This window comes from Helianthus annuus, chromosome 4 (genome assembly GCF_002127325.2).
Source record: "Helianthus annuus cultivar XRQ/B chromosome 4, HanXRQr2.0-SUNRISE, whole genome shotgun sequence".
NCBI lineage: Eukaryota > Viridiplantae > Streptophyta > Magnoliopsida > Asterales > Asteraceae > Helianthus > Helianthus annuus.
Window position 1 is genome coordinate 144704781 of NC_035436.2, and position 11091 is coordinate 144715871.

Sequence of the window (11091 nt, forward strand, 5' to 3'; positions counted from 1 at the left end):
TAAATTTCATGAATATGTTGTTTTTCATGTTAACTTGGAGTTCAGTACAAATAATATGAGTAGAGTTGACTTGGTTTGTTGGTTTGTATTCAACTCAAGATAAACCGTGATTCGATAATTTGATTAGTTTTTTTCTACTTTTGAAGTTTTGATGATTTTGTTTATGTATTTTTATACAGCTCTCAAAATAAAATAATGCCCGGTGTATTTTCAAGCTAGCCAATAGACGAGTTGTCTTTAGCTCGTACTTGATTCAGGGATTTAGATGGGTCAAATAAACTCATAGTTGAGTTTTTAATGATCTAGTTACGATCGAGCCGTAAGACATGAGTTACTTTCCAGCCCTAATAAAATCCATTAGAAAAGACATAATTATTCGAATTACAACATAAATATTACATGCTTAAGCATGATTTGTTTGTTTATTCACTTTTTCTCTATACAAGCATCAAATTTTTAAGTGTGTGTATATTCAATTAGGACCAATTCCGTATTCGATAAAATTTTATCAATAAATCTGGGAAAATTTCGCCGAGGCAGGAAGGATTGCGTTGTAATGTTATCCCACTGACTTAACGTGTACGAAAGAAAGAAATATATACGAATCAATATCTTTAGTCTAGTTATGTCAAAAGATCAATAATGGTGAGATATTAGAGTGTCTATACATATTATGCAGAAAGAGATTGATTGTGTATATGCACATAGTAGACCTATGATGCTCCCTTTGTCGTTCACAACTCGTGGACCACTCGTTCTTGCATAAGTTGGTTAGGAGGGAAACCTTAAAGAGGGGTTGCAAAATTTGATAAGTCTGTAGGGCATTTTTTGGAGGAATTCATCTTGGATGCGATTGTATATCAAATTAACTTGCTTACCCGAACATCATAGTTAATTTTGTTAAGAGTATGTCGTTCGATGTGGTTTCACATATCTCATATCTAAGGTCAATACATTATGTTTATGGGATTAGGATCAAATACAAAGGATCCTAATTGTAAGAAGTGTAAGAAAGATTTATAAAGTGACAAGTGTTCAATAACCTAAAAAAACTCACTACAAAAAAAAAAAAAAAAAAACCTTAAACATCCACCACCACCAAAAACCTAAACCCACACCTCCCCCATCACCCATCCCAATTTTTTTTTTTTTTTTTTTTTGCCGAGGGGGTGGGGGTTTAGGTTTTTGGATGGGGGTGGGTGTTTAGTTTTTTTTTAGATTTTTTTTAGGTTTTTGGGGGTGGGGGGGGGGGGTTAGGTTTTTTTTTTTTTTTTTTTTTTTTTGAGGGGGGGGGGGGTAGGTTTTTGGGGTTTTTTTTTTTGTGAGGTATAGTTTTTTTTTTTTGTTTTTCTTTGCCCGGGGGGGGGGGGGGGGGGTAGGGTTTTTGGGTTTTTTTTTGTGAGGTATAGTTTTTTTTTTTTTGGCGGGGGGGGGGGGGGGGGGTGGTTTGGGGGGTTTAGGTTTTTGGGTGGGGGTGGGTATTTAGGTTTTAGGTGGTGATGTAGTGGGTTTAATTTTAGGTTATTGGACACTTGTCACTCTATAAATCCTTCTTACAATTAGAAGCCTTTGTAAAATAACTTTACCATATCTTTATGTAACCATATTAACTTTCTTATCACATCTAAAACTTTATAATTATGGGTTCAATGATGTTTCTACACGACGATCCATAAGTGGAAGTGAGGGTGTGAATAGGAAGGATTGTGTAGTTGTGTTAGTAATATGTGCTTGTATATGATGTGTGTACAGGTCGGCTCAATCATTTTACAGGCCCAAAGCGAACCAGAGATATAGGGCCTACTAAATGAGGTTCTTTTTGCTGGGCTTGTAGCAATTGGATTTTGGGCCTTATATTTAAAAATAACAAGCGGACCAGAGATATGGGGCCTACTAAATGAGGTTCTTTTTGCTGGGCTTGTAGCAATTGGATTTTGGGCTTTGTATTTAAAAATAACAAATGGGAAAAAACGGTTTAACAATGTCTCGAACTCATGCCTTACCTGTAAATAGAGAGGAAGTTTACCACTCAATCAGCATACTAGTATACATTTAACCGCCTTAATTTAAACATCTATACAAAAATTAGCGATCTTTTTTAAATTTGGGGCCTTTCTTAAATGGTGGCCCAAAGTCTTTGCTTGGATTTACTTACCCTTAGGCCGGCCCTGTGTGTATATGTGTATATATGTATATCATGTTATGCATGTGTGTAGTGATATTATTAGATTTTATATTGTTGTTATTATTATTATTATTTATTGAAATGTAGTATCTTAAAAAATACAAAACAAAGTGTTTGTTAACATGTTACTTTCATAAAAACAGAGGTTTGTTTTATCTTTATAATTGATTGTTAAAACTTTGTGATGTGGATATTGATTGGTAGAATTATATATCACTGCCTTCTAAAACGAATAAATGGTCATTTTATATTGAAGAACTTCTATTTATATAAACCTTCTTATACCATGTGTAGTGGTAATGCCTTTATCCCTGGTATTATGAGACGTTTTCTAAATGAGTGTAGTAAGGATGTGGGCATTGTGGTATAATAGAATTATTAAATAAAAAAAGGCAAATTAGAAAATAATAATCCCATCTTTCTGAAATTGGCCGATAATAATCTCAAGTCAGTTATTAACCAATAATAATCCGACCTCGTCCAATTTTTTTTATAAAATAGTCTGCCGTTAAAATAAGCTTAACGGAGTTAAGTGTTTTTCCGAATTACAAACAGATATTTTAGGGCTTTTAATCAGAACGAGGAACGAGTCGATTGATGTAAAACTTACCTCGAAATTGTGTTCGAAATGGCTTGAATTTTGTTAATTGGAAGTTAAACACCCGAATTGAAGCATCGTTTTCGTGGGTTGGGGGCAGTATTTCGAGGTAAGTTTTACATCAATCGACTCGTATCCTCGTTCTGATCAAAAGCCCTAAAACATCGGTTTGTAATTCGGAAAAACACTTAACTCCGTTAAGCTTATTTTAACGACATACTATTTTACAAAAAAATTGGATGAGGTCGGATTATTATTGGCTAATAACTGACTTGATATTATTATTGGCCAATTTCAGAAAGATGTGATTATTATTTTCCAATTTGCCATAAAAAAACCATAAAAATGTTATTGGACAAAAAAAGCATGGAAACAGGTGATTGGCCACTTCAACTCTTGATCCGGCGTGGAATAAAGTTGCAATAAAAACACCCCAGGGGGCGGCTTCCGGGGCGTGTTCCGACGTTTTCAACCAAAAAAAACGCCCAATTTTAAACGAATACGGATGGTCTTACAATCGAATACAATTTGGCTAAATTTACATGATTGCCTACTACCCTTACCTACCCAAAAAAAGTCACATCTATATTATGAAAGCTTACAGCAGTAGCAATTTGATGATGTTCCACCAGATAAGAAAACAAAAGTCATCATCACTTCATAGTAATCTTTTCTTAACCTACTCATCAATTTACAGAGCATTGAGGAGATGATGATGATGTCTGAGATAGCAACGAGGGATGGATATAAACAAACATTCTAGTTGGAATCGGTAAAAAAAAACTAAAAATCAAATTGGACCAGGCTTGAATTCGAATTTCGGTTTATTTGAGACGGGTCCTTGTTCGAACTGAAACTCTAATCGAATTCAAATTTATATGTCTCCAACCGAACCGATTAGAAGAACCAAAATTGCATTGTATATAACTGAGAAAAAAATAGGGTTTCAAGTTTTCAAAACGTTATTTATTATTTTTAATATAATCAAACGAACACGAATGAACATAAACGAACCTGATGACGGGGGTAGCCCAAGACCAAATATAAATGACTTAAATACGTGAATGCTCAAAAGGCAAAATGGTTCAAAGGTTAAAAACCTGGGGAGTTGAGATAAAGCCATGCGGGAACAGTAAAAGGTCACGTCTCTGGATTGCTTCACCAACTCACCAGCCGCAAAAGCAACGCAGGTCCACAGAGCACACTCTTTTATCTGCGGGTCAAAAGGCTTCAACCCCCGAAAGGGTAAGTCCACCACTGCAAGCATGTTCACTAGTCAAACACATTCCTCTTTGAGTGATGTCTTTTCCTATAAGTTAGACACTTCATTTACTAAGCGGGACATTCGGATCAGCTCTGATTCTTGGAGAATCTCTGATCATTGCTCTCAAGTACTTGCTTCATGCGAGTCACTTGCTTTCACATTCAACACACACATTCCTTTTGCTCATACATCCGAATCTGAACACACTTCAGAGGAGGATCTTCAGCAAACAACAAAAACAATCTAGTGAACCTCTCTCCACGTCTTGCAAACGTGGGGGGACCCCACGACCCGCGTTAGGCAAAGTTGAACCCTTCAACCCTTTTTTCTAACCAGCCCAGCTACTATCCTTGGTCTATTATTTGTTGCATCAACAAGTTGGCGCCAACAGTGGGGCTACGCCACTATTTTTCTTCAAAAGACCTAGTAGTGTAGCTCCATTACCCTGAAATTACCATGTCAGAAAATGGATCCCCGGGAGAAGTGAATCAGGTTCCAAACGCCTCTACTCCAGGTACTAGCCAAACTCAGGTGGCTATACCAACTTCTTTTTCGACTCCGGGGAGCACTCCCGAGTTTCTCACTTTCAACACTCCGACCCCATCCAGGTCCGGGGTCCCTTCCCCTAATGTTGGTGTCTCTAGCACCCCCTCACATGTTGAACTTACCCCTGAAGGGTCGCTAACAATTTCCTTGAGTTGAGGTCTCTCCTCAACCAATATGTGAGTAGGGAAAGGGACAAAGGAGTGAGGATTCGTTTGGACTATGATGAGCCAGAACCAACACTGTCTCCTGGACCTCCTCTCCTTCCTTTTGCATCAAGGGATGAGGCGGGTCCCAGTAATCTTCCTCCAAACCCTAACCCATATTTATCCGCAAGGCCAAATCCTACAGCATATCCTCTCTTTTCATTTCAACCAGTCAACAATGGTGCTCCTTTGGGCCATGAGCTGACCCTTGACCAGCTCCTACAGTCCCCGGTGATGAGTATTCCACCCTCAACAGCAACTTCATGGGAACAGGCCTTGTCCGTGCTCCCTTTGGCATGAAGTGCCGTTATGAGCACCCCTTTAGGAGTTAACTGCTCAGTTGCACCCGAAAGCCTTCAAGGCTTCAACCTTATGCCCCAGATGATGACCCAGATGATGGCCAGCTTCCCGTGGCAGCACTTCATTAATCAGGTGCTGGCCACTTAAGGGAACAGTAACAACGCGGGTGCAAGGGTTGAAGAAGATTTGGCCAAGCCTTATAAGTCAAGTAACCTCTCATGCTTTTCGCAGCAAATAGCCGATTATGACTTTCAAACGAAGATTAAGATGCCATCCCACATCAAAACATATGATGGGACTGAAGATCCTGAAAACCATCTTCAGATCTTTACTGGTGCCGCAAGAATTGAGAAATGGTCAAATGCTGAATGTTGTTTAATGTTCATGCAAACCCTTGTCGGATCAGCCAGAATCTGGTTCAATGACTTACCTGCTCGAAGCATTCTAAGCTTCGATGACCTCAGCAAAGGGTTCTTAGCCAATTTCTCTCAAACAAAGAGATGATGAAAGTCTTCGAGAGTTCATAGAAAGATACAAGAAAGAAGGTCTAACATATGTAGGGGCAGACGAAAAGATGAGGGTGGCCGGTTTTATGAATGCCATTACATCCAAATACTTCACAAGAGCACAAGAGATTTCAACAAATCCCTGCCTAAGACCTTGGAAGAAGCTCTCGAAAGGGCTGAAGCCCACATCCGGGGAGAGGAGGTAGTAGACATTAAAGAACAAAGGAAAAGAGGATCCAGCTGGCGAGGTAACAGCCCAGCTAGAAAAAGGGGAAACTTCAACTCCTATGACAGACGCCAAAAGGGTTCAGACAATCGAAGGTCTGAAGGCCGTACCCCAACCAGCAGGGAGAAAGGCATAAGATTCACACCCCTCACCAAGACTCCTTAAGAAATTCTCACAACAGAAGAAGTTAAGCAAAACTTTCGGCCTCCTAGGCCTCTCCCCAAAAGCAGAAAGAACGAGAACTCCACACAATACTATGAATTTCACGAAGAAAAGGGTTACCACACAAATGATCGCTTCCATCTTAAGAAAAGGATTGAAGAAGCTGTTAAGTCCAGGGAACTTGCTCACTTGGTGAAAGGAGTAAGGGACAAAATGGCTGAAGGAAAGGGCAAGGAAGTCAATATGGTAGATTTTGATGGAAGGGTTCCACACAAGAGGCAACGGTTGGAAGCTTAGGAGCTTCAATGTGTTTGCTTTCCTCCAACAGGGAAAGACCATCTTTCAAACCCTCTTGTGGTAGAAGCAACTGTGGGAACATTACAAACGAGCAGAGCATACATAGACACTGGCGCTGCCACCGAAATCATGTTTGAAAAGTTCTTCAACCGTTTGAGCAATGAAGAACGTTCAAGGCTTCAACCCTCTGGAACCTCCATAAAAGGTATTGCCGATATACCCTTTAAGCCTTTAGGGCAACTGACACTTAATGTTCGTTTCAGCGAAGGTCAGAAGGAAAGAATCCAACCACTCACCTTTGTGGTTATCAACATACCTTCAAACTATGATGTGATCATTGGAAGGCCGGGGCAGTGTGCATTCTATATGGTCGTGTCTGTTGGCCATGGCATTGCCAAATTTCCCACCGAGAGGGGAATAGCAACCCTTCAACCTTCTCAGGAGGCCTGCTTGGTTGAAGGTGAAAGTTCCAAAAGTGAAGAAGACAAGCAAAGGCTAATCATAAATCCTAAGTACCTTGAACAGAGGATAAGGGTCAATCCAAGCCTTTCACAAGAAACCCTCTCGTATCTTGAAAAGTTGCTAACACATTATAGTGATGTCTTCGCTTGGTGTCCGGAAGATATGACAGGGATCCCTCGAAGCATTGCTGAACATGAGTTGAGAATACCACCTGATGTTAAGCCTGTTGTCCAAAAGAAACGAAGTCTAGCACCTGAAAGAAGCTTGGCTGCATGTCAAGAGGTTGAAAAGCTTGTGTCAGCAGGCATTCTCCGAGAAGTCAAGTATCAATCTTGGGTTGCAAATCCGGTCATGGTTCGAAAGCCAGACAATTCTTGGAGAATGTGTATAGACTTCAAGGATCTCAACAAGGCTTGTCCCAAAGATTGCTACCCGTTACCAGAAATTGATCTCAAGGTTGACTCCCTCTCCGGTTACCCTTTCAAGTGTTTTCTTGATGCTTACAAGGGTTACCACCAAATCCTCATGAAGGAAGAAGTTGAAGAAAAGACTGCGTTCCACACAGACAAAGGGATCCTTTGTTATCAAAAGATGCCTTTTGGCCTCAAAAACGCTGGAGCAACCTACCAACGTTTTGTCGACAAGGCCTTTGCAACTCAAATTGGTAGAAACATGGAGGCATATGTCGACGACTTGGTGATCAAAAGCAAGACGGAATATCAAATGTTCGATGACATCCAAGAAACCTTCAAGAACCCAAGGAAGGTCAACATGAAACTCAACCCTGAGAAATGCTCATTTGGGTTTGAGAGAGGAAAGTTCCTGGGGCATATTGTGGGAAAACAAAGCATTAAAGCTAATCCAAACAAGGTAAAGGCTGTTCTGGAAACCAAACCACCAAGAAGCAAGAAGGAGGTTGAAAGTTTAAACGGGAAGCTTGCAGCCTTGAAGCGTTTTACCTCAAAATTGGCTGAAAAGTCTTTACCCTTTTTCAAAACGCTCAAGGGTTGCTCCTATAAGAAGGACTTCAAATGGACTGAGGAGGCAGAAGAAGCCTTCAACCAGATGAAGCAACACCTAGCTTCCCTACCTAACATTGCAGCCCCAGAAACGGGAGAATTAATCTCGGTATACCTTTCAGTCGCTGAAGAAGCAATAAGTGTGGTGCTCACCATTGAACGAGACAAGGTTCAGGTACCCGTTTATTTCTTCAGCAAAACTCTAAAATTGTCTGAAATCAAATATCCTCTCCTGGAAAAACTTGCCCTAGCCCTAATTCAAACAGCTAGAAGGCTTCGAAGGTATTTCCAAGCACACCCTATACAAGTGGTCACCGACCAACCTATTAAGAGTGTGCTTGAAAAACCAGAAAACTCAAGACGATTAGCCAAATGGGAAGTGGAACTAGGTGAACATAACATCACCTATGTCCCAAGAAAAGCCATCAAAGCCCAAGTCTTGGTTGATTTCATTGTAGAAGTCCCAAAGCAAACAGTCACTGAGGTGAACACAACTGCCACTGAACCCTCAGATCTTGAAGCCTGGAAGCTTTTTACCGATGGGGCTTCAAGCGTTGAAGGGTCAGGAGCTGGGCTCATTCTGATCAACCCAGAAGGGTTAGAATTCACATATGCTCTTCGCTTTGATTTTCAGACCACCAATAATGAGGCCGAATATGAACCACTGATAGCTGGCCTAAGACTGGCTAAAGAGATGAAGGTCCAAAAGCTTGAAGTGTTCACAGACTCGTTGTTGGTATCAAGCCAAGTGAATGATAGCTATATTGCAAAGGGGCCCAACATGAAAAGATATAAGGAAAAATCAAAAGAATTGATGAACACCTTCCAAATATGTAGCATCAAGCGAATTCCCAGGTCTCAAAACAAGAAGGCAGATGCCTTGAGTAAACTCGCATCTCTCACTTTTGCTCACCTTACCAAGAAGGTATTGGTAGAAGTGTTAAAAACTCCATCAATCGACGAGTTAGAAGTTCAAGATGTAATCACCGAAGAAGATCCAAATTGGATGACTCTAATCAAGAAATTCCTTAAAAATGGTGAATTGCCTGGTGATCAAACAGAGGCTGAAAGGATCAAGATCAAGGCAAGGCAGTATGTACATCCTTTACAAAAAGGGTTACCTTGCATCCTTGCTAAGATGTGTTGGTCCCGAGCAAAGTCAATATTTGGTCAAAGAGATTCATGAAGGTATATGCGGAGCTCATTTTGGAGCTAGATCGGTGGTTGCTAAACTCATGAACCTTGGGTAATTTTGGCCCTCAATGCACCGAGACACCACTGAGTAGCTAAGGAAGTGTGATGCCTGCCAGATTCATGCACCTGTCCCGAAAAGTCCCAAACATGATCTTGTCCCAATAACCTCAGCATGGCCATTCTATAAATGGGGGATGGACATTATTGGTCCATTTCCCCCAAGCAAAGGTGGAGTAAAATTCTTATTGGTGGCCATAGATTATTTCACCAAGTGCCCTGAGGTTAAACCACTTGCAAAAATCACAGGCAAGCAAGTCATCGACTTCGTTTGGGAAAACATTATTTGCCGCTATGGGTTGCCGGGAGTACTTGTCACCGATAATGGAAAGCAATTTGCTGAGAAGCCTTTCAGCGTTTGTTGCAAAGAATTCAGAATCAATCAGGTTTTCAGCTCAGTGGCTTACCCACAGTCAAACGGTCAAGTTGAGAGGACGAATCGAAGCATAGTGGAAGGTATCAAAACTAGATTGGGAAGGTATGAAAGCAATTGGCTTGAAGAACTGCCAAGTGTTCTATGGGCCATAAGAACAACCGAAAAAACAAGCCACAAAAGAACACCCTATAGCTTGGTATTTGGGTCCGAGGCTGTGATTCCAGCTGAAGTAGGAGTTGTAACACAGCGAATTGTCAACATGAATCCCGAAACAAACCAAAAAGAGATCATGTTGAACTTACAACTCCTACAGGAAGCACAAGACCAAGCTGCAATTCAAGAAACCAAGTACAAGCAACGAATGGAAGCCTACTACAACAAGAGAGTCAAGAACGAACGCTTCAAGCCAGGAGACCTGGTGCTTAGAAACAATGAAGCTAGCAAAAGAACCCAACCCTGATCCAGTTTTGGCTTTAATTATCTGTTCCTCTGATAGGGTTCAATCCCAACAATCTCCCCCTGGAACAGATAATGCCAAAACTCTTCATTATTGAAAGATCTTTATTGCCTCATCAACAGTTCCCTTATTTGCCCTTTGAGTTGTAATTCAAAGGCTAAAGCATCTGTGTCATCATCATCCCTGCTAAGTGGAAGATCAAGGAGATCCTGCAAATCTTCAAGACTAAGGCCAAGAGCTTGTTCCCTTGTTATTTTCTTCACTTCACCATCAGACTTGATCACTGTCAGTACACGTGTCTGTTTATCAGTTTTCCACTTTAGTACTTTTGAGTCTGGTGGGTTTCTTGGGAGATTTTTATTAGAAGAGGTGTTTGGTGATGCAGGCCTATTCATGACTGTCTGACCAGTATTTGCAGATTGATTCAATCCAAGAGTTTCTTCAACCATTATCTTAATGCCCTCTTTTACAAGGTCATCACCAGCCATTAATTCTTGGATTGTTTCAGCACCCAACTGATTTTGATCCCTTCTTTTATAGATGGCAGCACCAGCTGGAGCAGTGGCTCTCTTGACTTGCAGCTTTGGTGGTCTTGTTGAGACCTCTGCTTTTGAATAGTCAAGTTTTTGTGGAACTTTTGGATCTTTCTTTCTTAGTTCCTCCAACCTTTTGTAGGTGTCTCTGACTCTATCTTCTCTCCACTTTGACACAGAATTCTTTGACCCATAATAAGCTGCTATCAGCTCCTCTTTCATTCTCTTCAACTCTAAAGCTTTGTCAGGAACATTCTTTTTGAATTTTTCAGGAGGAGTGTGTTTGACCTTATTTTTGATCATTTCTTGAATCCTGGCTGCTTCACTTTCAAGATCAGGAATGGTCCACTCTTTGTACATATATTTCTATCCTTTATACTTCTTGTCAGTCATGACGTTTTCAATGTAGTCTTTTCTCAAGGTTTCATCTGCCCTTTCTGAGATTTGCTGACATACATTTTTAGCAAATTGTTCCAAAGATCTGACTTGTGTAAGTAGAAACTGATAGTTCTGCTGAATTTCTCTATCAGATTTCCCTTGTGTATTTCTCTTTGAGATATCCTCTGCTTGCTTAGCCTTGATTTTCAAATATTCTTCAATATTGTTAGGCCTGCGATATCCTTCAACTGATGGCAAACTCCTTTTAGCAGGGTCATTCTCGTAATAGAAATATTTGATTTCTTCTCTAACTGCTATAAGTTCCAGA